This window comes from Ranitomeya imitator, chromosome 1, assembly GCF_032444005.1.
Source record: "Ranitomeya imitator isolate aRanImi1 chromosome 1, aRanImi1.pri, whole genome shotgun sequence".
NCBI classification, from domain to species: domain Eukaryota; kingdom Metazoa; phylum Chordata; class Amphibia; order Anura; family Dendrobatidae; genus Ranitomeya; species Ranitomeya imitator.
In genome coordinates this window covers 870872468-870900372 of record NC_091282.1, presented here as the reverse complement: position 1 = coordinate 870900372, position 27905 = coordinate 870872468, and positions in this window count along the sequence as shown.

Sequence of the window (27905 nt, the reverse complement as noted above, 5' to 3'; positions counted from 1 at the left end):
GACTCTCAGCCTGCTGCTGCGAGTTTCCGGTGATATTTCCATCTCCCCCTGTTGAGGTTTGGAGCTATCTTCCTCTTTGGTGTTGCTGGAGGACATCTGTGTTACATCTCTGAGTTTTCTGAAGATAAGCCTTCCCCTTGTTTGTCTACCCCAGCTGTCTTCAGTGGTAGTGGGGATTTTCTTTCTGTCCTTCCCTATGCAGGGCTTATCGCCAGAGTAAGGCAGGAATTTGGTTCCTGCTTGGCGATAGGTGCAGAACCTATATAGGGACGTCTAGGGCAGACAGAGTGACGTTAGATCTGCCTAGGGGTCTCCCCTCCCCCTTCCCTTGTGTTGGGTTCCCTTCCCCTTATCCCTTTGTGTTGCACTTAGTCTTTCCTACACTGTGCGTGACCTAATGACTCTCACTACTTACAGACCTATCCTCAACAAAATACACCAAATGCCCGCAATCAAAATCACAATGAAAGCCAATAATACATGAACTGAAATCACAGTAAATTATTTTATTGCAAAGTAGCTATGGTGTAAATATGGTTGATTGACACCATTCACTATAATCATGAGTTCAATAAAATAAAATGACAAGCACTGATTAGCAGCCAATAGTCAACAACATAATGTAATGCAATAATCAATGGTCTGCAGTAACAATAACAGTGAAGCACAGTGTTGTAAAATCTAAGATGCATGGGTGTACTAATGCTATATTGTTTAATACTGTACTGTTTAAGGCACTTTAACCAAGCAGCCATTACTTTAGCGCCTTTTAGATGGACATTGCAATGCTAAGAGAATTGGACTTCAACGTCCCTATTGGTTGTTGAGGGGTTAAGGTGCAAATAAAACAATGGTACCACTAGTGAAAGTGCGCTCAGTAAGCTAATAGCAAAATGGGACTTGCTGCGATGCTGAGTGGTTGTCAGAATCTACTCAGCCACAAAACAGCACGTTAGTGCCCAATAAGCTGTGAAAGAGAAAGGACAGGGAATTATTGAACTTCAGAACAAGTGGAGTCTTTGGGTCCACTGTGTGAAGACACAGAGTGAATGTGTCCTGGAGCAAGAAGCCCGTAGAAGAGCAACTCGGAGATTGACAGCTGTAGAGGCTAGTGAGCATGTTGCACAGCACAAAGTGGGTGAGTATTGTTCTATACTATTGTTTAGGCCTCAACAAGTTTAGTATAGTATATCGTATTCTTGAAGGACTGGTCAGACTAAAACTAGTAGAGAGCATGTGGTGTGACCGGTAGTAGGCAAGGACAGACATCGGCCCTGATTCATCAAAGCAATTTCTGTGGAGATTGAACTGGAGCAGGATGGAGGCGCAGTATGGGTGTGACGACTCATGTAATTCATAACAAGCTGTGGTGTTCATTATTCCAGAAATCTTACTCCAGTCAGGTACGGTCGTCGCTTAATGAATCAGGAACGCCTTTTTCCTAAACACCTCTTCATCAAGACCATTAGGAAAATTGAAAGCGTTAATATGAGATCAGCATCTGCAGTTTTTCCCAATAAAGTAAGAAAATGTGCAAGGGGCACTGTAGTCACCACTTGGAAATAGCAAAGTTACTGTCATGTTGAACTGTATTCTGTAATTCAAGTTAAGATGTCCCAGTTTATTGACTGTGGGCTTGAATAATGTTATAAAGGAACCACACTCTGTCAAATGAAAGTGTTCATATTGTGCAAACTAAAAGAACATATTATATGGGTAGTTCTGGAAAGAGGTAGTTACCTAGCAGTTAAAAAGACCCCCAGAGGCACCATGGTAATTTTAAACATCCATTACCTCACTTTGTATGCTTTGGATAGGTGTGTATACAAGTGTGAGTGTGTGTATGTGGGTGTATGATACTTTATTGAGGTTCAGACCCTTGGGACCCCAAGTAGTCAGGAGTAGGGTTGAGCGAAACGGGTCGAACATTTTCAAAAGTCGCCGACTTTTGGCTAAGTCGGGGTTTCATGAAACCCGATCCGACCCCTGTGCGGGGTCGGCCATGCGGTACGCGACTTTCGCGCCAAAGTCGCGTTTCAATGACGCGAAAAGCGCCATTTCTCAGCCAATGAAGGTAAACGCAGAGTGTGGGCAGCGTGATGACATAGGTCCTGGTCCCCACCATCTTAGAGAAGGGCATTGCAGTGATTGGCTTGCTGTCTGCGACGTCACAGGGGCTATAAAGAGGCGTTCCCGCCGACCGCCATCTTACTGCTGCTGATCTGAGCTTAGGGAGAGGTTGCTGCCGCTTTGTCAGAAGCAGGGATAGCGTTAGGCAGGGTCCATTAACCACAAAACCGCTTGTGCTGCAGCGATTTGCACTGTCCAACACCACCCTCGGTGTGCAGGGACAGTGGAATTTTTTTTTTTTTTTTTTTTCCCCTCAGCGCTGTAGCTCATTGGGCTGCCCTAGAAGGCTCCCTGATAGCTGCATTGCTGTGTGTACGCCGCTGTGCAAACCAACTGCTTTTTTCAAAGCACAAATCCTCTTGTTCCTTCCTTTCTGCACAGCTATCTTTTTTGTTTGTCCACACTTTTTATTTCATTTGTGCATCAGTCCACTCCTTATTGCTGCCTGCCATACCTGGCTGAGATTACTGCAGGCAGGGAGATAGTAGCTGCCTGCCATACCTGGCTGAGATTACTGCAGGCAGGGAGATAGTAATTGTAGGACATTCCCTGTTTTTTTTTTTTTTTTTTTTTTGGTGGGAGATTAAGATTGGCAATTTGGCATTTCTGCTAGAGTGCCATCCCTGTGTGTGCCATCTCTCTCACATAGTGGGCCATAGAAAGCCTTTTCATTTTTCTGTATTTTTTTTTGTGGGGTGTATAAATTCTCCCTGATAAAAATACAGTGGGAGATTAATATTGGCCTTTGGGCTTGTGTGCCAGTCCTGAGTGTGCCATCTCTCTCACAAATAGTGGGCCATAGAAAGCCTATTTTATTTTTTTTTGGGTTTTATAAATTCTCCCTGAAAAAAAGGGAGATTAATATTGGCCTCTGGGCTTCTGTGCCAGTCCTGAGCGTGCCATCTGTGCCAGTCCTGAGCGTCCCATCTCTCTCACAAATAGTGGGCCATAGAAAGCCTATTTAATTTTTTTTTTGGTTTTATAAATTTTCCCTGAAAAAAGGGAGATTAATATTGGCCTCTGGGCTTGTGTGCCAGTTGTGAGCGTGCCATCTGTGCCAGTCCTGAGCGTGCCATCTCTCTCACAAATAGTGGGCCATAGAAAGCCTATTTAATTTTTTTTTGGGTTTTATAAATTTTCCCTGAAAAAAGGGAGATTAATATTGGCCTCTGGGCTTGTGTGCCAGTTGTGAGCGTGCCATCTGTGCCAGTCCTGAGCGTGCCATCTCTCTCACAAATAGTGGGCCATAGAAAGCCTATTTAAATATTTTTTTGGTTTTATAAATTCTCCCAGAAAAAAAGGGAGATTAATATTGGCCTCTGGGCTTCTGTGCCAGTTGTGAGCGTGCCATCTGTGCCAGTCCTGAGCGTGCCATCTCTCTCACAAATAGTGGGCCATAGAAAGCCTATTTAAATATTTTTTTGGTTTTATAAATTCTCCCAGAAAAAAAGGGAGATTAATATTGGCCTCTGGGCTTCTGTGCCAGTCCTGAGCGTGCCATCTGTGCCAGTCCTGAGCGTCCCATCTCTCTCACAAATAGTGGGCCATAGAAAGCCTATTTTATTTTTTTTTTGGGTTTCAGAAATTCTCCCTGGAAAAAAAAAGGGAGATTAATATTGCCCTTTGGGCTTGTGTGCCAGTACTAAGCGTTCCATCTCTCTCTCTCTCTCAGTCAGTGGGCCATAGAACGCATATTTTTGGTTTTATTTGTTTTCTAAATTCTCCCTGAAAAAATCATTTTATTTTATTTGGTTTCTAAATTCTTCCTGATAAAATCATATTTTTTTTATTATTTTTTTTTCTAAAGTCTCCCTGAAAAAAAAAAAAAAAAAAACAACCAAAAAAAACAGTGGGAGATTAATATTGGCCTTTCTGCTTGTGTGCCAGTCTTGACTCCTGGGTGTGCCATCTCTCTCTCTCTCTCTCTCCAATTGTGGTCCATAGAAAGCCTACATTTTTTTTCCTTGATTTGGGTTCCAAAATCTACCAGAGAAAATAACTCCATCAATCATTGGTAGAAAAATATTGGCCTCTGGGCTTGTGTGCCACTCCTGATTCCTGTGTGCGTCATCTCTCACTCAGTGGCCCATAGAAAGCATATAGTTTGTTACATTTGTTTTCTAAATTCTCCCTGCAAAAATCTATTTTTTTTTTTTTGGGGGGTTTCTAAAGTGTTCCTGAAAAAAATAAAAATAAAAAAAAAATAATAGTGTGACATTAATATTAACATTTGTGCTTCAGTGACAGTCCTGCGTGTGGGGCATCTCTCTAATTTGCAGCCACCAAAAAAAGAGTGTGTAACATTGGGCCTGATTTTCGCTGTGGTCTCACCAACCTGTAAAGGGGTAGCTAAATCATACAGAAGTTATAGCTCACCGTGTAAGTTGTGTGACTGCAACAAATAACGTTAGTTTGGTTACGTTTTTAAAACAATGAGGAAGTCTAGTGGAAGAGGTCGTGGCCGGGGGCGTTCATTGTCAGCTGGTAATGAGGGTAGTGGTAGTGGTGGAGCATCAGGTGGTCGTGGGGGAAAAAATATTGCACCTAAGTCTGGAGCTGTGGAGCCAGGTTCGTCGTCCGGCTACACAAGGCCTCGAACGCTCCCTTTTCTGGGATTAGGAAAACCGCTTTTAAAGCCGGAGCAGCAAGAGCAAGTTTTGGCTTATCTTGCTGACTCAGCCTCTAGCTCTTTTGCCTCATCTCGTGAAACTGGTAAAAGTAAAAGCAGCGCGTCGTTAGTGGATGTTCACGGTCAGGGACAAGTCACTTCCTTGTCCTCTTCAGCAAAAACAACAACAGAGAAGAATGCAGCAGGCGACACAACGGGTTACTCCATGGAGCTCTTTACACATACCGTCCCTGGCTTAGAAAGTGAAGCAGTTAACAGTCCATGCCCATTACAAATTGAATCTGACATGGAGTGCACTGACGCACAGCCACAGCCAGACTACTATGCTGGTCCTTTGACTCAGACCACAACATTGCCCTCGCAGGGTGCTGATCAAGAATCAGACCCTGATGAGACTATGTTGCCCCATCACGAACGCTATACCACCGAACGACACGGTGACACAGACGAAGTTGCGCAGGAGGTACAAGAAGAGTTATTAGATGACCCAGTTCTTGACCCCGATTGGCAGCCATTGGGGGAACAGGGTGCAGGCGGCAGCAGTTCTGAAGCAGAGGAGGAGGAGGGGCCGCAGCAGGCATCAACATCGCCACAGGTTCCATCTGCCGGGCCCGTATCTTGCCCAAAACGCGTGGCAAAGCCAAAACCTGGTGGAGGACAGCGTGGCCATCCGGTTAAAGCTCAGTCTGCAATGCCTGAAAAGGTATCCGATGCTAGAAAGAGTGCAGTCTGGCATTTTTTTAAACAACATCCAATTGATCAGCGCAAAGTCATCTGTCAAAAATGTTCTACTTCCTTAAGCAGAGGTCAGAATCTGAAAAGTCTCAATACTAGTTGCATGCATAGACATTTAACCACCATGCATTTGAAAGCTTGGACTAACTACCAAACGTCCCTTAAGGTTGTTGCACCCTCGGCCAATGAAGCTAGTCATCAACGCAACATCCCTTCCGGCAGTGTAGGACCACCATTTAGCGCACCACCTGCTGTATCTGTGCAGGTATCTTTGCCAGGCCAAAGCAGTCAGGGTCAGGGAATCACCAGTTTCGTAGTAGGAAACACTGCATCTAGGGCACCGGCGGCAACAATACCATCTCCCACCGTCTCTCAGTCTGCCATGTCCACCGGCACCCCCGCTAGTTCCACGATCTCCAGCTCTCCAGTCCAGCTCACCCTACATGAGACTATGGTTAGAAAAAGGAAATACTTAGCCTCGCATCCGCGTACACAGGGTTTGAACGCCCACATAGCTAGACTAATCTCGTTAGAGATGATGCCCTACCGGTTAGTTGAAAGCGAAGCTTTCAAAGACCTGATGGACTACGCTGTACCACGCTACGAGCTACCCAGTCGACACTTTTTTTCCAGAAAAGCCATCCCAGCCCTCCACCAGCATGTTAAAGAGCGCATCGTCCATGCACTCAGGCAATCTGTGAGCACAAAGGTGCACCTGACAACAGATGCATGGACCAGTAGGCATGGCCAGGGACGTTACGTGTCCATCACGGCACACTGGGTAAATGTGGTGGATTCAGGGTCCACAGGGGACAGCAAGTTTGGGACAGTTCTGCCTAGCCCACGGTCTAGTAAACAGTTGTCTGTAGCCGTTCGCACCCCCTCCTCCTCCTCCTCCTCGTCCTCCTGCAGAAGCAAGAGCTCGTCCACAGACCGCAGTCGCACAAACACTCCATCCGCACCTGCCACTGTTGCACACCAGGTCTCCCATTATGGGGCAGCTACTGGCATACGTCAGCAGGCTGTATTGGCTATGAAGTGTTTGGGCGACAATAGACACACCGCGGAAGTTCTGTCCGAGTTCTTGCAGCAAGAAACGCAGTCGTGGCTGGGCACTGTAGATCTTGAGGCAGGCAAGGTAGTGAGTGATAACGGAAGGAATTTCATGGCTGCCATCTCCCTTTCCCAACTGAAACACATTCCTTGCCTGGCTCACACCTTAAACCTGGTGGTGCAGTGCTTCCTGAAAAGTTATCCGGGGTTATCCGACCTGCTCCTCAAAGTGCGTGGACTTTGCGCACATATCCGCCGTTCGCCTGTACACTCCAGCCGTATGCAGACCTATCAGCGTTCTTTGAACCTTCCCCAGCATCGCCTAATCATAGACGTTGCAACAAGGTGGAACTCAACACTGCACATGCTTCAGAGACTGTGCGAACAGAGGCGGGCTGTTATGTTTTTGTGGGAGGATACACATACACGGGCAGGCAGTAGGATGGCAGACATGGAGTTGTCAGGTGTGCAGTGGTCGAAGATTCAAGACATGTGTCAAGTCCTTCAGTGTTTTGAGGAATGCACACGGCTGGTTAGTGCAGACAACGCCATAATAAGCATGAGCATCCCCCTAATGCGTCTGCTGATGCAAAGTTTGACGCACATAAAGGATCAGGCGTCTGCACCAGAGGAAGAGGAAAGCCTTGATGACAGTCAGCGATTGTCTGGTCAGGGCAGTGTACATGACGAGGTACCGGGCGAAGAGGAGGTGGAGGATGAGGAGGATGATGGGGATGAGTATATTTTTAATGAGGAAGCTTTCCCGGGGGCACGGGAAATTGGTGGCGTGGCAAGGCCGGGTTCTGGTTTTTTGAGGGACACAAGTGACGTAGATTTGCCTGCAACTGCCCCTCAACCAAGCACAACCGCAGATTTGACAACGGGAACTTTGGCCCACATGGCGGATTATGCCTTGCGTATCCTCAAAAGGGACACACGCATTACAAAAATGATGAACGATGACGATTACTGGTTGGCCTGCCTCCTTGATCCTCGCTATAAAGGCAAATTGCAAAATATTATGCCACATGAGAACTTGGAACTAATATTAGCAACAAAACAATCAACTCTTGTTGACCGTTTGCTTCTGGCATTCCCTGCACACAGCGCCCGTGATCGTTCTCACACGAGCTCCAGGGGCCAGCAGACCAGAGGTGTTAGAGGGGCAGAAATCAGAAGTGGCGTTGGACAGAGGGGTTTTCTGACCAGGTTGTGGAGTGATTTTTCTATGACCGCAGACAGGACAGGTACTGCAGCATCAATTCAAAGTGACAGGAGACAACATTTGTCCAGTATGGTTACAAACTATTTTTCATCCCTTATCGACGTTCTCCCTCAACCGTCATTCCCATTTGATTACTGGGCATCCAAATTAGACACCTGGCCAGAATTGGCAGAATATGCATTGCAGGAGCTTGCTTGCCCGGCAGCTAGTGTCCTATCAGAAAGAGTATTCAGTGCTGCAGGTTCAATACTAACAGAAAAAAGGACTCGTCTGGCTACCCAAAATGTAGATGATCTAACCTTCATTAAAATGAACCACAACTGGATTTCAAAATCTTTTGCCCCACCCTGCCCGGCTGACACCTAGCTTTCCTATGAAAAGGTCTTGCCTGTGGACTATTCTGAATGACTTTTCCAATCTCGTAATTTTCTTCACCTGATTGTCCAGCATACGACATGTTTCCACCTCACGAAATGGCCAAACTCCCCACACGGGGCCGTGCTATCGCCACTTTGCGCTTGGACCCTTGAGAGTGCTGTTTGTCTGAAGAGGTGGGTGTGGCCGCTTTTGGTCGACGGCACTGCCACTGGGTCCCTCATAGTACAATAAAGTGTCTCTGGCGGTGGTGGTGCGCACCCAACGTCAGACACACCGTTGTAATATGAGGGGCCCTGTGCCTGTACCGCCGGCCACAAGACAGTTCCCCCCCCCAGCTCAAACAGTGCTCTACCACTAGCAAAATTATCTCTCACAGCTTCACCAATGTGTAGTCTAGCCGCTGACATCCTTCAATGCCTGGCACTGACAATACCATTGTTTTGACATTTTTGTTATGTTAGGCCTTCGAAGCCTGTCTGCGGTCCCTTCTTTCTACAACTACTACACTGACCAGGCCACTGCTGGCCGTGTTACCCTGGAACCAATTTAAAAGTGCCTACAGTCAGCCCAATTTTGTTATGTTAGGCCTTCGAAGACTGTCTGCCGTCACTCCTTCCACTAGACTTCCACTGACCATACACTGCTGCCCATGTACCCCTGGAACCAATTTAAAGTGCCTACAGCCAGCCCAATTTTGTTATGTTAGGCCTTCGAAGCCTGTCTGCGGTCACTCCTTCCACTAGACTTCCACTGACCAGACCACTGCTGCCCGTGTACCCCTGGAACCAATTTAAAAGTGCCTACAGCCATGTGTTATTATTTTAGGCCTTCGATGCCTGTCTGCGGTCACTCCTTCCACTAGGCCTCCACTGACCACACCACTGCTGCCCGTGTACCCCTGGAACCAATTTAAAATTGCCTACAGCCAGCCCAATTTTTTTATTTTAGGCCTTCGATGCCTGTCTGCGGTCCATTCTTTCAACTACTACTACACTGACCAGGTCACTGCTGCCCGTGTACCCCTGGAACCAATTTAAAATTGCCTACAGCCAGCCCAATTTTTTTATTTTAGGCCTTCGATGCCTGTCTGCGGTCCATTCTTTCAACTACTACTACACTGACCAGGTCACTGCTGCCCGTGTACCCCTGGAACCAATTTAAAATTGCCTACAGCCAGCCCAATTTTTTTATTTTAGGCCTTCGATGCCTGTCTGCGGTCCATTCTTTCAACTACTACTACACTGACCAGGTCACTGCTGCCCGTGTACCCCTGGAACCAATTTAAAATTGCCTACAGCCAGCCCAATTTTTTTATTTTAGGCCTTCGATGCCTGTCTGCGGTCCATTCTTTCAACTACTACTACACTGACCAGGTCACTGCTGCCCGTGTACCCCTGGAACCAATTTAAAATTGCCTACAGCCATGTGTTATTATTTTAGGCCTTCGATGCCTGTCTGCGGTCACTCCTTCCACTAGGCCTCCACTGACCACACCACTGCTGTCCGTGTACCCCTGGAACCAATTTAAAATTGCCTACAGCCATGTGTTATTATTTTAGGCCTTCGATGCCTGTCTGCGGTCACTCCTTCCACTAGGCCTCCACTGACCACACCACTGCTGTCCGTGTACCCCTGGAACCAATTTAAAATTGCCTACAGCCATGTGTTATTATTTTAGGCCTTCGATGCCTGTCTGCGGTCACTCCTTCCACTAGACTTCCACTGACCAGACCACTGCTGCCCGTGTACCCCTGGAACCAATTTAAAAGTGCCTACAGCCAGCCCAAGTTTGTTATGTTAGGCCTTCGATGCCTGTCTGCGGTCACTCCTTCCACTAGGCCTCCACTGACCACACCACTGCTGCCCGTGTACCCCTGGAACCAATTTAAAATTGCCTACAGCCAGCCCAATTTTTTTATTTTAGGCCTTCGATGCCTGTCTGCGGTCCATTCTTTCAACTACTACTACACTGACCAGGTCACTGCTGCCCGTGTACCCCTGGAACCAATTTAAAATTGCCTACAGCCAGCCCAATTTTTTTATTTTAGGCCTTCGATGCCTGTCTGCGGTCCATTCTTTCAACTACTACTACACTGACCAGGTCACTGCTGCCCGTGTACCCCTGGAACCAATTTAAAATTGCCTACAGCCAGCCCAATTTTTTTATTTTAGGCCTTCGATGCCTGTCTGCGGTCCATTCTTTCAACTACTACTACACTGACCAGGTCACTGCTGCCCGTGTACCCCTGGAACCAATTTAAAATTGCCTACAGCCATGTGTTATTATTTTAGGCCTTCGATGCCTGTCTGCGGTCACTCCTTCCACTAGGCCTCCACTGACCACACCACTGCTGTCCGTGTACCCCTGGAACCAATTTAAAATTGCCTACAGCCATGTGTTATTATTTTAGGCCTTCGATGCCTGTCTGCGGTCACTCCTTCCACTAGGCCTCCACTGACCACACCACTGCTGTCCGTGTACCCCTGGAACCAATTTAAAATTGCCTACAGCCATGTGTTATTATTTTAGGCCTTCGATGCCTGTCTGCGGTCCATTCTTTCAACTACTACTACACTGACCAGGGCACTGCTGGCCGTGTACCCCTGGAACCAACATCAGAAAATATAAAAATAAGTATTTTGCTTATAAAAAAGAAAATACTGGTGAGATATCAAATGCAGACATTTTAACATTAAAAACAAACACACAACTCTAATCTGGTACAGTACTAAAAATGGCCACCAGCTACAATTACTTTCTCCTGCAAGTAGTTAACTGAAAGTTTTTTTAAATTGAAAACACACATATGGCATCCACCGAGTGTTGTCCTGTCGCGTCTTCTTTATATTATTGCCGAGAAGATGCAAAATAATGAAAATAATAAAATCATTAATTACCAAAATAATAGAGAAAGTCAACACCACATTGCAAATAAACATTCATTCCAAATAAAGAAGCAGGGCGCGTCCGAGGGTGAGTATATACCTAATAAGAATATAATCACCCTCGGACGCGCAATGCTTATTTCCAACAGCCTTCCTTCCTAAGAATCAGCCCTTCCGTCGTGTAGAGAGACGTTGTGTTACACTCCAAGGTGTTCCCCAGGTTGCCTTTCCTGAGCTTCGATCTTCCGGCTCTCGTTTAGTAGTTCTTGGAAACTACTCTGCATTAGGCCTTCAAATTGGGTATGGGGTGTAGAGAGATGGTGTGTTCCACTCCAAGGTGTTCCCCAGGTTGCCTTTCCTGAGCTTCGATCTTCCGGCTCTCGTTTAGTAGTTGTTGGAAACTACGCTGCATTAGGCCTTCAAATTGGGTATGGGGTGTAGCGAGAGGGTGTGTTACACTCCAAGGTGTTCCCCAGGTTGCCTTTCCTGAGCTTCGATCTTCCGGCTCTCGTTTAGTAGTTCTTGGAAACTACACTGCATTAGGCCTTCAAATTGGGTATGGGGTGTAGAGAGAGGGTGTGTTACACTCCAAGGTGTTCCCCAGGTTGCCTTTCCTGAGCTTCGATCTTCCGGCTCTCGTTTAGTAGTTGTTGGAAACTACGCTGCATTAGGCCTTCAAATTGGGTATGGGGTGTAGCGAGAGGGTGTGTTACACTCCAAGGTGTTCCCCAGGTTGCCTTTCCTGAGCTTCGATCTTCCGGCTCTCGTTTAGTAGTTCTTGGAAACTACACTGCATTAGGCCTTCAAATTGGGTATGGGGTGTAGAGAGAGGGTGTGTTACACTCTAAGGTGTTCCCCAGGTTTCCTTGCCATTGCTTCGGTCTTCCGACTCTCGTTTAGTAGTTGTAGAAAAGTACACTGCATTAGGCCATACAAAATGGGTATGGGGTGGAGAGAGATGGTGTGTTACACTCCAAGGTGTTCCCCAGGTTGCCTTTCCTGAGCTTCTATCTTCAGGCTCTCATTAAATTGTGGTTAAATGGAACAACTGCATTTGGCGTACTAGTTGGTTTGGGGCCTACTATCGGTGTCTGCCACTCCTTGCTGTTCTCCTCCACTGAACAAAGCTGTGCCGCCTGTTTACTACGGTTGCCAATTTTGAACTGCATTTCGACTACTTACTGATTTGGCCCTACTCTCTGTGTCAGCCTCTCATTCCAGTTGTCCTCCACTGCAATGCCCCCTGGTTATTCCTGTGTTACCAATTTTGAACTGCATTTAGCCCACTTTCTTCTTTGGGCCTATATCTGTGTTTCCACTTCATCGTGCCCATTGCCCAGCCAGTGATAGATGAGTCTGCTGGTACATTGACCCATAACGCAACATTCCCCGTGCACGCTACACAACAACATTGTGACCCTGCTGAAAGTCAGGTTGCTCTTCCCGCATACCATACCACCTTACACGGGGACAAAGAGGAAGGTGCAGATGAAAGTGCAGGTTCCTTCATCAGGTGGGGGGAGGAATACTAGTTGGCGACGTCACTGGCACAGGGCCTCTCATAGTACGCAAAAGTGTTGCTGCCGGTGGGAGGCGCCCCCGCCGTGCAAACACACCGCTGTACTTTGAGGGGCCCTGTGCCAGTGCCAATGCCAACGAGTGGGCCCCCCCTGCTTGCTCAGGTTCACAGCACTTGCAAAGTTGAAATACTTACCTCTCCCTGCTCCACTGCCGTGACGTGGTCCAGATTTCCTGGGCCCACTAATTACTTGAACCAGCCCTACCCCCCACAACTTTAGCCAAATGACCCCCAATTTCAAATGCCTTCCAATTATTATAAGGTAAATTACGCTTGACAAGCTTCATTAAGAAGAATGGATGGTTTTGACATTAAAATGGCCACTCTAGGTGTTTTCCTGGCCCCCACTCACTGCCGACTATGCTGCCCCATTGACTTGCATTGGGTTTCGTGTTTCGGTCGATCCCGACTTTACGTCATAATCGGCCGATTTCACTCGACCCGACTTTGGACATAGTCGGGTTTCGCAAAACCCGGCTCGACTCTAAAAAGGTCAAGGTCGCTCAACTCTAGTCAGGAGTACATGGTTCTGTCCGATTTCAATAGATGTCAAGCATATGTTCCTCCACTGCATTGATTGTCTGTAGGACTGCCAGGAAAGCATGGCTTTGTAGTTCCTGGAGCTGTAGAGGCATACAGATACAGAATTTGCAGCCAGTCATTAGTTACAGTGGTTACCAATTTTCAACTGAGCAAATAGACTGTTTCTTCTGGCTCCAATTGGTGACGACAATCGTGATAATTTTTCAACTGGTGTGGCCATAGATTGGGTGCAGCAGTCACATGATGTTCAAGCCACAGGAGGGAATAAGACTATCTGTGGGGGACATGTCTAGCGTTCCTCCTAACACATACCTGCTGTTAACCATTTTTCTGCTGCAAGTGCAACAAACTCTTCTCTTCTAATACTGGTACTGTTCACACAACTCTGCTGCAACAGCATGCAAACCTCTCTGCAGGCAGGTATCCGGTTTGCCTATTTATCACTGCTTTATTGCATTTAAGCATTTGTCTGCTGACAATATACAACTCCGCCAGTAACCATTTGTCTGCTGCAAGTCCTGGATTCACTATGCACCTTCAATTCCTGACTATATTTACATTCCTGAGTCTGTGTCTTTGGGTGTTTCTTGCTCGATCTGTCTGCCTGTCATCCTGTGTACTCCAATGTCATGCTCCTTGCTGATCCATGAGCCATCTGGAAAGTTCTGCTCCACTGTGCCATCACCTTTAGAATTAGACAATAAACATTTTCAGGCGAACACTTAATACATGTAAAGCTCTTTTTGAGTTATTTAGTAAGGCCCATTTTTCCAGTAATACAAATCTAAAGAGTTTAATGGCTGTACATTTCAAGGGGTTATACTAAAAAACCCCTTAATAATAGCCAAGGGTACCAAGTAAAAAAATCTCGTTATTTCCTGGAATGGCACCATTCCTTTCATCTCATCATTGTGTACTCCATAGGTCCCATGACAATGTCACATGACTGCTGTAGCCAATCAGCAGATGCAAATTGTCTCCTACTGTTAGGCTGAGCTGTTGTGAATTCTGCTCTTGGGTTCCCTCCAGTGGTTGTAGGTGGGAATGCAGTTGTCTCTGAGTCACAGTCCTGGCCAGGTGTATCTGCTAATTGCTGTTCTGACTGGGATATTTAAGTGTGCAGGATTCTTTAGCCCTTGCCAGTTGTCAATGTTTCTTTGGAAGTATTGGATCTCTGCCTGGCCTCTCCTGCTTAAAGGGACACTGTCACCTGAATTTGGAGGGAACAATCTTCAGCCATGGAGGCGGGGTTTTTGAATGTTTGATTCACCCTTTCCTTACCCGCTGGCTGCAATATTGGATTGAAGTTCATTCTCTGTCCTTCGTAGTACATGCCTGCACAAGGCAATCTTGCACAGCGCAGGCGTGTACTATGGAGGACAGAGAATGAACTTCAATCCAATATTGCAGCCAGCATGCAGCCAGCGGGTAAGGAAAGGGTGAATCAAACACCCAAAAACCCCAACTCCATGGCTGAAGATTGTTCCCTCCAAATTCAGGTGACAGTGTCCCTTTAACTGCCAGTTCAGCAAAGATAAGTGTCTGTTTCTTTTTCTGAAGCACATATGCTGTGTGCTTATTTCCAGTGCTGATCTTTTGTTTCTATTTGTTCAGCTTAGACTGCATCAGTTGTTTTTCTCAGTCTGGTTGGATTCTCTGGAGTTGCAGATATACTCTCCACATCTTTAGTTAGGTGGTGGAGTTTTGTATTTTCTGCTGTGGATATTTTTGTAGTATTTTTATGCTGACCGCTTAGTATCCTGTCCTGTCCTTTTCTATTTAGCTAGAATTGGCCTCCTTTGCTAAGCCTGTTTTCTGCCTGCGTGTGTCTTTTCCTCTCCAACTCACAGTCATTATTTGTGGGGGGCTGCCTATCCTTTGGGGGTCTACTCTGAGGCAAGATAGTTTTCCTATTTCCATCTTTAGGGATATTTAGTCCTCCGGCTGTGTCGAGGTGTCTAGGTTTTGTTAGGCACACCCCACGGCTACTTCTAGTTGCGGTGATAAGATCAGGGTTCGCGGTTAGTATAGTTACCACTTACTCCAGTGAAGGTTTTCATGCTGCTCCAAGGCCACCTAATCATAACACTGAGCAAAAGAAAACTGTTCTTCCACTCACAACTAAATGTGATGTATGCAGCCGATCACTGGACAGGTCACATGCCATTGGCTATGTCATGTCAGGTACCGGCAGAGGAGACAGTGATGAGATCAGAGTTACTGTGCCAGTTCAGAAGGTGAATACATAGGTTTTTTAATTTTATGCAGTGATTTATTACTTAAATTTAAGAGGGGACTGGATGCCTTTCTTGAAAAGTATAATGTTACATGTTATATATATATTAGATTCCTTGATAGGGTGTTGATCCAGGGAACTAGTCTGATTGCCGTATGTGGAGTTGGGAAGGAATTTTTTTCCCCAATGTGGAGCTTACTCTTTGCCACATGGGGTTTTTTGCCTTCCTCTGGATCAACATGTTAGGGCATGTTATGTTAGGCTATGGGATGAACTAGATGGACTTTTAGTCTTCCTTCAGCCTTAATAACTATGTTACTATGTTACCCTAGGGCTATTAATAAGGGGTTGAACAGACCCCTTTCATTTTATAGATCTCTTGGCAGTGGAGTTAACTAAAAAAGTTGAACCCAACTTTCTACATGATTTTTCTATATAATATATGAGTACGTGTGCAAAATCTGCAAATGTAATTTAATTTATGTTTTTTTCTGTGTTATATTTATCCCATAAACAGTAAGCTTTTTTTCTGCTGTCATATTATATCACCTCAACATGAACTAGAACAGAATGAGTGTAGCCCAGTGAGATCAGTTAATGGAGCAATCCAGATGTTCCTTAATCGCGTAGGGATCTGTACGAGAAATGTGAAGGTCAGAATATACTGTACATGGATTGTGTGGTAACCCATTCTGACAGTATTCACATTAAAAATGTACAAACATTTTTCAAATATATGATAGTACCCTATACATTAGTAGATCATGAAACTTTACCTGCTGAAGTTAATCTGTCATCATAGCCTTTCTTATGGTTCCTCAGATTTATCATGACAGATAAACATTTCTTACTATGATTTTTCCCCGATAACTATACAATCAACATTAGCAAAATAAGAAATGGACATGTTTAAATCAAGTTTAGCTCAAGAACTCTTGCAAATAGTAAGAATCTCTGTAAAGATGTTATTTTTTGTCTAGAAACATCGTCAGAAATGATGGTTTTACTGACAATAACCTGAGGGTTACTGAACATTAACATTCTGTACACTTGCCGTGTAGACCTATAAGTAAAATGCAAGTAGTTACTCACAGGAGTCTGCAATTTCACATACTGTAGGTGTGCACTGGCCATTTGGTTTGGATGTGTGTGGATGTTGTCAGATATATTCAACATATTGTCTTTTAAAATCTGCAGGCATTTTTGAGATATCAACACTTTTGTTTGCAGCTTGTTCGCTTGGACACCGAACACTGCCGATGTCTAGCTTGTATGCTTTGCTCTAAGCCTGGCCGGGATTAGGAGAGTACTCCAACGATCTTGGCCAGCTCCAAAACAATGCTTACAAGCTCAACTGAATAGAGTTTGTAAATGCTGCACATGTTCTCCTTTCTAGCATCAATGGTCGTCTGAAAATTTTACTAAAAAGTAAATTGCTATATTTCTTATAGCTACAAGCACTATCCAACAGTACTCATTTATGAAGATGGAAATATTCCTTTAAAGTAAATCTATCTCCAAAATTGCAGTATAAACTAAGCCCATAGCCTTGTAGGGGATAGAGCCCCTAGAAAAATGCCACCTTTAGTGCTCTAATCACTACCTCTATTTTGCAGAAACTGAAGTTTAATCAAATATGTTAATTAGAGTGCTCCGTGCACCCTAGGTGTGACCAATAGGCTTTGTGCACCAATCCGCCAACTGTTTTTACATACTTTTATCTCCCCTACTGGTGATTGACAGCACACTCTGCAGACAGTGCTCACAGCAGGCAAGCCAGTGAGGTCGATTACACGTGAAATAGGTGGTGGCACGCAAAACCAGTGTGTTGAATGGTGCACTAAGCCTCTTGGCTACACCAAGGGTGCACACAGCTCCCTAATTAGTATGTTTGGATCATTTTTTGTAATGTTTCTGCAGAATGGAGGCACCGATCACAACAGGAATGGTGGAATATTGGATATAAGAGAAAATCTCTATACTATGCAAATATTTGAACTCTCACCAAGTCATATATATTTTGGTAATTGATGGGTAAAATGTTTCCCCCATTGATGCCGTAGATATCTGAAAGTGGAATTTAGCATCAAAGCAAAAAATTTTTTATTTTCAACAAAAATCCAACAACTTGATCTTGAATGTCCTGTGTGTAGCCACAGTATCTTTAAGCTTTTACAAAATCACTTACTAAAACCATTTACTAGACCAAAACCATTTTATAAAGATTAAAATTAGGTCATGAGTTATAGAGGTATATAGTGAACTTACTGTACATCAGTTGTAATCCAGATATACTCCTTTTTTCACTTGAAATCATTAAGGGCCAACAGGACATGTGTCTTGGATGTGTCCAGAAATACAATTAATTAATGGTTGGGGAAGGCTATCCAACCATGTACACAGATGTTCATTGTGCAACAATAGGTCAGAATGGTGGTGGAAACCCACTTTTGTGAATTTTCAGTAGGGATTGAAACAGGGCAACTACAATGCATTCTGATTCCCGATTATTAAAAATGCATAAAGCTGCTCCCTCATCAACAGGATTTCAGAGATCTTGTTTAGAAAGAGAGGTAGGATCAGATTTTAATATATGGTAAGTTGAGTCAATGGATAAAATTTCAATATTTCCAAGTTGAAAAATGTCCTTGTCCAAAATTTCAACTTCGCTACCTTTATCTGCATGGTGGATGATGATGTTCTTCATATTTTTAAGACCCTCCCAAGCTATTTCATCAGTTTTAGTAAGAATCTAACTGTTTACATAATTTTTGTTGATATTATTACATGTGTGAATGGACACCAATAGCTCCTCAATCAACTCCTGAAATTTATCCATACAGTGTGGTCGAAAATGAACAGGATAAAAGTCATGATATTTCACTATAAAATGGGAAGAGCGACAGATGCAGCCCAAATATCTTATCAGCATGATTAATCTGCATATCTGAAATAACTACCTGTTCAGCAAAAATATAGTTAAAATTAGGTTCAGGATTAAATATTTCAGACTTAGATGTTACAATCCTACTCGTAGTAGAATCCACACCTGTGGAGAAAAAAGTGCTAATGTACAGTTAAAAATGTTGCAAATGTGTTTATATTGGTAATGGTTTAATAAAGATCAAAATGACAACAGGGAGAAAATGATAATCCTTTGCCAGACCATCAATTGTGTCCTTGCGATGGGTTACACCAAAGGGGTCTCTGGGGGGCACAGGGGGCACTTGCTCCTGTGCAGCTAACACGGGGGCACTGTTTAGCCACCTAATGTGGAGGTCTGAGGTGGTCCAATGGAGCTGAAGACAGCAGAGTCATTATTACCATGGGGAACCTTGTAAGGGGATAGTATGGGGAGGAGAGGTGTGAGGAGACAATATGGGGAGGGGAAAATGTGTGAGGAAACAATATGGGCATGGAGGGGGGGAATGAATGAGGAGACAATACTTGGAGGGGAGAATGCATGAGGAGACAGTATAGGGCTTGGTGGGAATACTGTATGTGAAGGTACAGTACAGTATGAGAGGTATGTGTGAAGGTACAGTACAGTATGAGAGGGGGAATGTGCTAGGAGACAGCATGAGGAGGGGAGGAGGAGGATGTGAGGGGTTAGTATGGGTGAAAAATGTGTGAGGGGTCAGTAGAAGGGTGAGCATGAGGGGACAGCATAGTGGGAGAAATGTATGAGGGGATAATCTCTGGTCCTTCCAAGACCTCCTTCTCGCCTCAAAATTTCTGCATTCCTTATCGAGTTGCCTGCAAGACTTCTCCCGAGTATCCCCCATCCTCTGTAATTCTGTGTCCCAACATGTCCAATTATTCACTATTTAGAGGACACAGTATGCAGAGGGTGGTGTGAGGAGAGAGCACAGTAGAGAGACTGTGCAATATACAGCAAAAATTAAGAGCCCACTGCAAAATGTTCAGATTGTCTGATTTTTCTCTTTATAGGTATATTTTTGAGTGAAATATAAATTGTTCTTTTCTACTATATAATTGTCTAAGGGTCACTTCTGTCTGTCTTTCTGTCACGGATTTTCATTGGTCGCGGCCTCTGTCATGGAAATCCAAGTCGCTGATTGGTCGTGGCAAAATACCCACGACCATTGCCACAACCAATCAGCGACGGGCGCAGTCCGGCGGCAACATGGCCGCTCCTTCCTCCCCGCAGTCAGTGCCCGCTGCATACTCCCCTCCAGTTAGCGCTCACACAGGGTTAATGGCAGCGCTAATGGACCGCGTTATGCCACGGTGTAACGCACTCAATTAACGCTGCTATTAACCCTGTGTGACCAACTTTTTTACTATTGATGCTGCCTATGCAGCATCAATAGTAAAAAGATCTGTTAAAAATAATAAAAAAAATAAAAAATCAGCATATACTCACCTTTCGGTGCCTTTCCGGCTCCTCGCGACGCTCCGGTGACCGGTCCATGCATTGCGATCTCGCGAGATGATGATGTAGCAGTCTCGTGAGACCGCTACGTCATCATCTCGTGAGACCGCAATGCACTCTTAAGACCGGATCGCGCGAGGAGCATCGGTAAACGCTTCCTGGATCCAGGGGCCAACGGGAGGTGAGTATATAACTATTTTTTATTTTAATTCTTTTTTTAACAGGGATATGATGCCCACATTGCTATATACTACGTGGGCTGTGCAATATACTACGTGGGCTGTGCAATATACTACGCGGGCTGGGCAATATACTACGCGGGCTGGGCAATATACTACACAGGCTGTGCAATATACTACGCGGGCTGTGCAATATACTATGCGGGCTGTGCAATATACCACGTGACTGGGCAATATACTACGTGACTGGGCAATATACTACGTGACTGGGCAAAATACTATTTCAAAAACCTGACCTGCACATCCAAACATAGACTGAGTGTGAACAGGTGCTGAACCCAGAGTCGCCAACTCGTATATAGTTAAGTAAAAAGGGCAGCACACTGCAGCGCCAAAACATGCAAACTTGAAAGCACGAAATTTGAACTGCATTACTGCACTAGAAATATGAAAAATGAGAGCTTTTAGGGCATAAAAATGGCCATATTTATGTGTACCTCGTAGCCACTTTACGGCATCTCTCTTATACGAGGTCCTACGCTTGACCTACCTCATTGAGAATAAACGTCTCCATCTGAACGGGTACATGTGAAACCTCTTCTTGGACTCAAATTCTCACTCTCTGTGGAGGGGTATTAGACCAACTATAATTAAAACACCTGTGGCTAGGAGGCGGGAGTGCACGATCAGAAGGCTAGAGAATACATTTCAAAAACCTGACCTGCACATCCAAACATAGACTGAGTGTGAACAGGTGCTGAACCCAGAAAAGCTCTCATTTTTCATATTTCTAGTGCAGTAATGCAGTTCAAATTTCGTGTTTTCAAGTTTGCATGTTTTGGCGCTGCAGTGTGCTGCGCTTTTTACTTAACTATATACGAGTTGGCGACTCTGGGTTCAGCACCTGTTCACACTCAGTCTATGTTTGGATGTGCAGGTCAGGTTTTTGAAATGTATTCTCTAGCCTTCTGATCGTGCACTCCCGCCTCCTAGCCACAGGTGTTTTAATTATAGTAGGTCTAATACCCCTCCACAGAGAGTGAGAATTTGAGTCCAAGAAGAGGTTTCACATGTACCCGTTCTGATGGAGACGTTTATTCTCAATGAGGTAGGTCAAGCGTAGGACCTCGTATAAGAGAGATGCCGTAAAGTGGCTACGAGGTACACATAAATATGGCCATTTTTATGCGCTAACAGCTCTCATTTTTCATATTTCTAGTGCAGTAATGCAGTTCAAATTTCGTGTTTTCAAGTTTGCATGTTTTGGCGCTGCAGTGTGCTGCCCTTTTTACTTAACTATATACGAGTTGGCGACTCTGGGTTCAGCACCTGTTCACACTCAGTCTATGTTTGGATGTGCAGGTCAGGTTTTTGAAATGTATTCTCTAGCCTTCTGATCGTGCACTCCCGCCTCCTAGCCACAGGTGTTTTAATTATAGTAGGTCTAATACCCCTCCACAGAGAGTGAGAATTTGAGTCCAAGAAGAGGTTTCACATGTACCCGTTCAGATGGAGACGTTTATTCTCAATGAGCTAGGTCAAGCGTAGGACCTCGTATAAGAGAGATGCCGTAAAGTGGCTACGAGGTACACATAAATATGGCCATTTTTATGCGCTAAAAGCTTTCATTTTTCATATTTCTAGTGCAGTAATGCAGTTCAAATTTCGTGTTTTCAAGTTTGCATGTTTTGGCGCTGCAGTGTGCTGCCCTTTTTACTTAACTATATATGAGTTGGCGACTCTGGGTTCAGCACCTGTTCACACTCAGTCTATGTTTGGATGTGCAGGTCAGGTTTTTGAAATGTATTCTCTAGCCTTCTGATCGTGCACTCCCGCCTCCTAGCCACAGGTGTTTTAATTATAGTAGGTCTAATACCCCTCCACAGAGAGTGAGAATTTGAGTCCAAGAAGAGGTTTCACATGTACCCGTTCAGATGGAGACGTTTATTCTCAATGAGGTAGGTCAAGCGTAGGACCTCGTATAAGAGAGATGCCGTAAAGTGGCTACGAGGTACACATAAATATGGCCATTTTTATGCGCTAAAAGCTCTCATTTTTCATATTTCTAGTGCAGTAATGCAGTTCAAATTTCGTGTTTTCAAGTTTGCATGTTTTGGCGCTGCAGTGTGCTGCCCTTTTTACTTAACTATATACGAGTTGGCGACTCTGGGTTCAGCACCTGTTCACACTCAGTCTATGTTTGGATGTGCAGGTCAGGTTTTTGAAATGTATTCTCTAGCCTTCTGATCGTGCACTCCCGCCTCCTAGCCACAGGTGTTTTAATTATAGTAGGTCTAATACCCCTCCACAGAGAGTGAGAATTTGAGTCCAAGAAGAGGTTTCACATGTACCCGTTCAGATGGAGACGTTTATTCTCAATGAGGTAGGTCAAGCGTAGGACCTCGTATAAGAGAGATGCCGTAAAGTGGCTACGAGGTACACATAAATATGGCCATTTTTATGCGCTAAAATCTCTCATTTTTCATATTTCTAGTGCAGTAATGCAGTTCAAATTTCGTGTTTTCAAGTTTGCATGTTTTGGCGCTGCAGTGTGCTGCCCTTTTTACTTAACTATATACGAGTTGGCGACTCTGTGTTCAGCACCTGTTCACACTCAGTCTATGTTTGGATGTGCAGGTCAGGTTTTTGAAATGTATTCTCTAGCCTTCTGATCGTGCACTCCCGCCTCCTAGCCACAGGTGTTTTAATTATAGTAGGTCTAATACCCCTCCACAGAGAGTGAGAATTTGAGTCCAAGAAGAGGTTTCACATGTACCCGTTCAGATGGAGACGTTTATTCTCAATGAGGTAGGTCAAGCGTAGGACCTCGTATAAGAGAGATGCCGTAAAGTGGCTACGAGGTACACATAAATATGGCCATTTTTATGCGCTAAAAGCTCTCATTTTTCATATTTCTAGTGCAGAAATGCAGTTCAAATTTCGTGTTTTCAAGTTTGCATGTTTTGGCGCTGCAGTGTGCTGCCCTTTTTACTTAACTGGGCAAAATACTATGTGACTGGGCAATATACTACGTGTCTGGGCAATATACTATGTAGCTGGGCAATATACTAAGTGACTAGGCAATATACTACGTGGCTGGGCAATATACTACGTGACTGGGCAATATACTACGTGACTGGGCAATATACTACGTGACTGGGCAATATACTACGTGACTGGGCAATATACTACATGACTGGGCAATATACTACGTGACTGGGCAATATACTACGTGACTGGGCAATATACTACGTGACTGGGCAATATACTATGTGACTGGGCAATATACTACATGACTGGGCAATATACTACGTGGCTGGGCAATATACTACGTGACTGGGCAATATACTACGTGACTGTGCAATATACTACGTGGGCTGGGCAATATACTATGCGGGCTGGGCAATATACCACGCAGGCTGTGCAATATACTACGTGGCTGGGCTATATACTAAAGCAAAAAGATCTGTTAAAAATAATAAAAAAAATAAAAAATCAGCATATACTCACCTTTCGGTGCCTTTCCGGCTCCTCGCGACGCTCCGGTGACCGGTCCATGCACTGCGATCTCGCGAGATGATGATGTAGCAGTCTCGTGAGACCGCTACGTCATCATCTCGTGAGACCGCAATGCACTCTTAAGACCGGATCGCACGAGGAGCATCGGTAAACGCTTCCTGGATCCAGGGGCCAACGGGAGGTGAGTATATAACTATTTTTTATTTTAATTCTTTTTTTAACAGGGATATGATGCCCACATTGCTATATACTACGTGGGCTGTGCAATATACTACGCGGGCTGGGCAATATACTACGCGGGCTGGGCAATATACTACACAGGCTGTGCAATATACTACGCGGGCTGTGCAATATACTATGCGGGCTGTGCAATATACCACGTGACTGGGCAATATACTACGTGACTGGGCAATATACTACGTGACTGGGCAAAATACTATGTGACTGGGCAATATACTACGTGTCTGGGCAATATACTATGTAGCTGGGCAATATACTACGTGACTGGGCAATATACTACGTGGCTGGGCAATATACTACGTGACTGGGCAATATACTATGTGACTGGGCAATATACTACGTGACTGGGCAATATACTACGTGACTGGGCAATATACTACATGACTGGGCAATATACTACGTGACTGGGCAATATACTACGTGACTGGGCAATATACTACGTGACTGGGCAATATACTACGTGACTGGGCAATATACTACGTGACTGGGCAATATACTACATGACTGGGCAATATACTACGTGGCTGGGCAATATACTACGTGACTGGGCAATATACTACGTGACTGTGCAATATACTACGTGGGCTGGGCAATATACTATGCGGGTTGGGCAATATACCACGCAGGCTGTGCAATATACTACGTGGCTGGGCTATATACTAAAGTAAAAAGATCTGTTAAAAATAATAAAAAAAATAAAAAATCAGCATATACTCACCTTTCGGTGCCTTTCCGGCTCTTTGCGACGCTCCGTGACCGGTCCATGCATTGCGATCTCGCGAGATGATGATGTAGCAGTCTCGTGAGACCGCTACGTCATCATCTCGCGAGACCGCAATGCACTCTTAAGACCGGAGCGCGCGAGGAGCATCGGTAAACGCTTCCTGGATCCAGGGGCCAACGGGAGGTGAGTTGTTGTGAATTCTGTTGTCAAGCTCCCTCCTGTGGTCATGAATGGTACTTCGGCTGGTTCTGTCCATGGGCTTCCTCTGGTGGTTGTGAGTGGGGCTGCGGCTTCTGAGTTTCCTTCCACAGGTGACGAGGTTAATTCGTTAGCTGGCTGCTCTATTTAACTCCACTTAGATCATTGCTCCATGCCACCTGTCAATGTTCCAGTATTGGTCTAGTTCACTCCTGGATCTTTCTTGTGACCTGTCTTCCCAGCAGAAGCTAAGTTCCTGCTTGTTTTTCTCTGTTTGCTATTTTTCTGTCCAGCTTGCTATTTTGATTTTTGTCTTGCTTGCTGGAAGCGCTGGGACGCAGAGGGAGCGTCTCCGCACCGTGAGTCGGTGTGGAGGGTCTTTTTGCGCCCTCTGCGTGGTCTTTTTGTAGTTTTTTGTGCTGACCGCAAAGTTACCTTTCCTATCCTCAGTCTGTTCAGTAAGTCGGGCCTCACTTTGCTAAATCTATTTCATCTCTGTGTTTGTAATTTTCATCTTTACTCACAGTCATTATATGTGGGGGGCTGCTTTTTCCTTTGGGGAATTTCTCTGAGGCAAGGTAGGCTTTATTTTTCTATCTTCAGGGCTAGCTAGTTCCTTAGGCTGTGACGAGTTGCATAGGGAGCGTTAGGAGCAATCCACGGCTATTTCTAGTGTGTGTGATAGGGATTCTGGTCAGCAGAGTTCCCACGTCTCAGAGCTCGTCCTATATTATTAGTAACTATCAGGTCATTCCGTGTGCTCTTAACCACCAGGTCAATTATTGTCCTAACCACCAGGTCATAAGAGTACAGGTGGCCCAAAGTATTAATGCATCTCAAAAGAGGTATAAGAGAAGTTCTGAGACCATTTTTTTTTTCTTTGCAGTGTGTTTTTTTTCTTTTCCCCTTTACCTCTGGGTGGTTCAGGATACTGGTGTAGATATGGACATTCAAGGTCTGTCCTCTTATATGGATAATCTCACTACAAGGGTACAAAACATTCAAGATTTTGTGGTTCAGAATCCGATGTTAGAGCCTAGGATTCCAATTCCTGATTTGTTTTTTGGGGATAGATCTAAGTTTCTGAATTTCAAAAATAATTGTAAATTGTTTCTTGCTTTGAAACCTCGCTCCTCAGGTGACCCTGTTCAACAAGTGAAAATCATTACTTCTTTGTTACGTGGCGACCCTCAAGACTGGGCATTTTCCCTTGCGCCAGGAGATCCGGCATTGCGTGATGTTGATGCATTTTTTCTGGCGCTCGGATTGCTTTATGATGAACCAAATTCAGTGGATCAGGCAGAGAAAATCTTGCTGGCTCTGTGTCAGGGTCAGGATGAGGTAGAGATATATTGTCAGAAGTTTAGGAAGTGGTCTGTACTCACTCAGTGGAATGAATGTGCCCTGGCAGCAATTTTCAGAAAGGGTCTCTCTGAAGCCCTTTAGGATGTCATGGTGGGATTTCCCATGCCTGCTGGTCTGAATGAGTCTATGTCTTTGGCCATTCAGATCGATCGACGCTTGCGTGAGCGTAGAGCTGTGCACCATTTGGCGGTATTATCTGAGCATAGACCTGAGCCTATGCAATGTGATAGGACTTTGACCAGAGCTGAACGGCAAGAACACAGACCTCGGAATGGGCTGTGTTTTTACTGTGGTGATTCCACTCATGCTATCTCCGATTGTCCTAAGCGCACTAAGCGTTTCGCTAGGTCTGCCACCATTGGTACGGTACAGTCGAAATTTCTTTTGTCTGTTACTCTGATTTGCTCTTTGTCATCCTATTCTGTTATGGCATTTGTGGATTCAGGCGCTGCCCTGAATTTGATGGACTTGGAGTTTGCTAGGCGCTGTGGTTTTTTCTTGGAGCCCTTACAGTATCCTATTCCATTGAGAGGAATTGATGCTACGCCTTTGGCCAAGAATAAGCCTCAGTACTGGACCCAATTGACCGTGTGCATGGCTCCTGCACATCAGGAGGATATTTGCTTTTTGGTGTTGCATAATCTGCATGATGTGGTCGTTTTGGGGTTGCCATGGCTACAGGTCCATAATCCAGTATTGGATTGGAAATCTATGTCTGTGTCCAGCTGGGGTTGTCAGGGGGTACATGGTAATGTTCCATCTTTGTCTATTTCATCATCCACCCCTTGTGAAGTCCCGGAGTTTTTGTCGGATTACCGGGATATATTTGATGAGCCCAAATCCAGTGCCCTACCTCCTCATAGGGATTGCGATTGTGCTATCGATTTGATTCCTGGTAGTAAGTTTCCTAAGGGCCGACTGTTCAATTTATCTGTGCCAGAACACGCCGCTATGCGGAGTTATATAAAGAAATCCTTGGAGAAGGGTCATATTCGCCCGTCGTCGTCACCATTGGGAGCAGGGTTCTTTTTTGTGGCCAAGAAGGATGGTTCTTTGAGACCTTGTATTGATTACCGCCTTCTTAATAAGATCACAGTCAAATTTCAGTACCCTTTGCCGCTGCTGTCTGATTTATTTGCTCGGATTAAGGAGGCTTGTTGGTTCACCAAGATAGATCTTCGTGGTGCGTATAATCTTGTGTGTATTAAACAGGGCGATGAATGGAAAACAGCATTTAATACGCCCAAGGGTCATTTTGAGTACCTGGTTATGCCATTCGGGCTTTCCAATGCTCCATCAGTATTTCAGTCCTTTATGCATGACATCTTCCGAGAGTACCTGGATAAATTCCTGATTGTATATTTGGATGATATTTTGGTCTTCTCGGATGATTGGGAGTCTCACGTGAAGCAGGTCAGAATGGTGTTCCAGGTCCTTCGTGCGAATTCTTTGTTTGTGAAGGGGTCAAAGTGTCTCTTTGGAGTTCAGAAGGTTTCATTTTTGGGTTTCATTTTTTCCCCTTCTACTATCGAGATGGACCCTGTTAAAGTCCAGGCCATTTATGATTGGACTCTGCCGACATCTGTGAAGAGTCTGCAAAAGTTCCTGGGCTTTGCTAATTTTTATCGTCGCTTCATCAGTAATTTTTCTAGTGTTGCTAAACCGTTGACTGATTTAACCAAGAAGGGTGCTGATGTGGTCAATTGGTCTTCTGCGGCTGTGGAAGCTTTTCAGGAGTTGAAGCGTCGTTTTTCTTCTGCCCCTGTGTTGTGCCAGCCAGATGTTTCGCTCCCGTTTCAGGTCGAGGTTGATGCTTCTGAGATTGGAGCAGGGGCTGTTTTGTCGCAAAGAAGTTCTGATGGCTCGGTGATGAAACCATGTGCCTTCTTT